Source organism: Carlito syrichta, unplaced genomic scaffold (genome assembly GCF_000164805.1).
Source record: "Carlito syrichta isolate Samal-C Ts95f unplaced genomic scaffold, Tarsius_syrichta-2.0.1 Scaffold316204, whole genome shotgun sequence".
Classification (NCBI taxonomy): domain Eukaryota; kingdom Metazoa; phylum Chordata; class Mammalia; order Primates; family Tarsiidae; genus Carlito; species Carlito syrichta.
Window position 1 is genome coordinate 40,237 of NW_007260300.1, and position 3,650 is coordinate 43,886.

Genomic DNA, 3,650 nt, shown 5'->3' on the forward strand with positions numbered 1-3,650 from the left:
ACTCCTGGACTCAGGAAGTCCTCTTGCCTCAGCCTCCCAAAATATTTGGATTACAGAAGTGAGCCACCATGGCCAGCCCAAAACAAATATTTAAAAAATAGTAAGATTGGAGAAGTCACTCTTCTTCACGTTAAGGTTTACTGTATAGCTACTGCAATCAAAAGGCATGGGTTGTGGGAGATAGACATATAGATCTATGGAATGGAAAACAAACCCAGAAATGATCCCACACACATAAGCAAAATTAACTTTTCACAAAGGTGCAAAAGCAATTCAAAGGGGGAACTGGATGATTTTTGACAAGTGACTTTGGCATCACTGGGCTTCCATAGGAAAAATATAAACCATAGTCCAAACCTCACATCCCATGCGAAAATTCACTCAAAGCCAATCATGCTATTAAATGTTACAGATGAAACTCTGACATTTTTAGAAAAAGCTTCAGAAAAAGTGTTTGAACATTAGACTAGGCATATATCTTTGACATGACACCAAAAACATGAGTCACTAAAGAAAAAAAGGTAAATTGTATCTTATCAAAATTAAAACTTTTTATCTGTGAAAGATTCTGTTAAGATGGTAAAAAGACAAATTACAGACTGGGATAAAATATTTGCTAATCACATATCTAAGAAACAATATGCATCTAGACTATGTAAAGAATTTTCAGAACTCAACATGAAAAATAAAATCTAATATAGAAGGGACAAAAGACAGAAGCAGACATCTTCAATGAAGAGAACATACATATGGCAAAAAAAAAAGGCACATAGTAAGATGTTCCAAATTATCAGTCATAAGGGAAATCAACGTCCATAAAAACCACAGTAAGATATCACTATGCCTCAACAAGAGTGACTCCAGTAAGAAAGAGCGATGACACCAAACACTGGCGAGAATGCAGAGAAACTGGATTGCTCATACACTGCTGGTGGGAATGTAAAACAATACAGGCCTTCTGAAAAAACAGTTTGGCAACTCCTTTTATTTATTTATTTTTTTAGAAAGCAGGATTTATTGAGAGGACAGAAAAAGCTCCCAGAGCAGAAGGGGACCCAAGGAGGTTGCCCTTGTTTTATTTTTATTTATTTGTATTTGTTATTTGAGTTGGGTTTTCATTCTGTTACCCAGAATAAATTGCAGTGGCACAATTATGGCTCAACCTTTTCATCCTGGACTCAGGCAATCCTTCCACTTCAGCCTCCCAAGTAGCTGGGACTAGAGGCACGTGCCATCATGCCCGGTTAATTTTTGTGACTTTTTAATAAAGACAAGGTCTCGCTATATTGCTCAGGCTGGTCTTGAAGTCCTTGGCTCAAGCAATCCTCTTGCCTTGGCCTTCCAAAGTGCTGGGATTACAGATGTGAGCTACTGTGCCCAGCCTTGGCAGCTTCTTGTAAAGAGAAAATTGTACTTACCATATGATCCTGGAATTGAACTCTGAAGTATGTATTCCCTCCAAAATAAAAACTTATTTTCATTCAAAAATACCAGAATGTTCAACTTTTTGTGATAACCCCAAACTAGAAACTATATAATTCCTTCAAGGGGTGAATTTCATAAAATCTGTGGCATGGAAACTACTAGGCCATAAAGGAACAGACTCATGATACACAAAACAATTTAAGTGAGCCTAAGAAATTATGGGGAGTAGAAAAAAAGGCAATGTTAAAATCATACTTACTGTATTATTCCATTCATAGAACATTGTGAAATGACGTAATTATCCTGGCAGAAAACAGTCAGTTGGCTGCCGGAAGCTAGAGATAGAAACAGATGGGGTTGGGGTTAATATAAAGTGATGGACTAAGGAAGCCTTGGGTTGATGAAGGTCTTCATTCTGTTGGTGGTTATGTGAATTTATAATCTTGCCCGACCTGCCTGGGCAGCGAGACCTCATCTCTACAACAAATCAAAAAATCAGCCGGGCATGGTAGCGCATACCTGTAATTCCGGCTACTCGGAAGGCTGAGGCGGAAGGATCGCCGGAGCCCAGCAGGTTGAGGCTGCGGTGGCCGGGAGCGACCACTGCACTCCAGTCTGGGCGACAGAGTGAGACTCCAACTCAAAAAAAAATAATAATAATAATCTTGCCCTTTTAGGATTTCCAAATCTGGGGCCTTGCTGACCCTGAAGAAACTGCCCTCTCAGGACCAGCCAGCTCCTAGAGACAATGAATGACTGTCCTCTGAGCATGCCTGTGATGTGCAAACCAACCAGCCCAGAGCCTCCCCCATCCCTCCCATACTTGCTATATGGGGAATTCTGGTGCTCTGAGCCCCTATCCCCGAAAGGTAGTTCCCAGGAAGCTAATAATTCCTATGCCCTAGAGTCTGCTGAAATGATTCAAACCATCCAGTCCTAAGTTTGCCCACTCTGCCTTGCCTGGTCCTTCTCACATAAAACACTGTAAAGGCTCTTGACCATGGTTTCACTTGTACCCTCTGGCCCTGAACCACCCTCCAAGGCTCCCCCATGCAACCCTGCATTGCGTGGCATATCCCTTCACTTGTGAGTAAGAAACTACCTTTTCAATGGCCATGATCTCCTCATCTGTTGGCCTCAATATTCATATGTTGTCTGAAACCTGCATTTTAGAACCACCAGAGCAGTGAGTGGGGTAGTGTGGCCTCAGTCAGGAATGATACACCACCAGATCGTTCTTGGCTTCCTAATAGACTCTGAAAGACAGGGGCACCTGGGAGCATCATCCTCAGAATCAGGCAAATGGCCCAGCTCAGACCCAAAATCAGTGGCAGCCTGGGAAGGTCCTGCCACTTATTGACATGTCCTCGTGCTTTGTGCCATTACTGGTGGTGCCAGATGTTACCGTAGATTCTCATCCTAAATCTGACAGTCAAAAGCTAAGTCTACCCTGGGTTCAGGTTTGAGCTGTGCCATTTGCCTAAATTCAAAAACAGTGCTCCCGGGGTACCTCTTTTTTATATTGATAGCTAAGTTTAGGAAGGGAGGGAGGGGTGACTTCTCTCCAGTGCCATGGGGCATACCTGGTCAGTTTACCAGGCTATGACTGACAAGTGGTGGGCACACCAAGTTGTGATTTTCCTGTATATTTCAGTCTTCCCCATGGAGAAGAGGGAGAGTAGAAGGAGCTGCTGTCCCCACACAGGGCCTCATGAGAGGCCATACACCTCAGGGACCATGACTTGGCAACCCACAAAAGGTGTTATGACCTAAACACTTAGGTTGTTGCTTGCCTTGCTGGAGTCTCCTATCATCCCCCAACCCAGTCCCACCCATGAAGACCAGAAACTCGGTGTTTAATGAAAATAGGGAAAGAAAGGAATATTTGCTTCCAGTTTCCCCAAAATACTAAGATGGGGATGTGGTCCCATTAATAAGAGACTGTCAAACACTTAATCATTCCTTGTAGACACTATGTGCTGTGCTTCTCAGTCTGCAAAGGATTCCATACTCAAAACAAAGAGTCTGATGCATTCATCCTGGGGCCCCTATTGCTCTCTTGGATGCAGACCCCAGTCCCTCTAAGGTCAACTGGCAAGCCCTGAGAGGGAGGCTACTGCTCACAGAACAGGTCCCTGAGGACCACCAAAAGTTTACAAGTTTGACTCTCAAAGGGGAGAAATGGTTGACGAAAGAAAAGAAAAAAAAGGAGGGGAAGGAGAGAA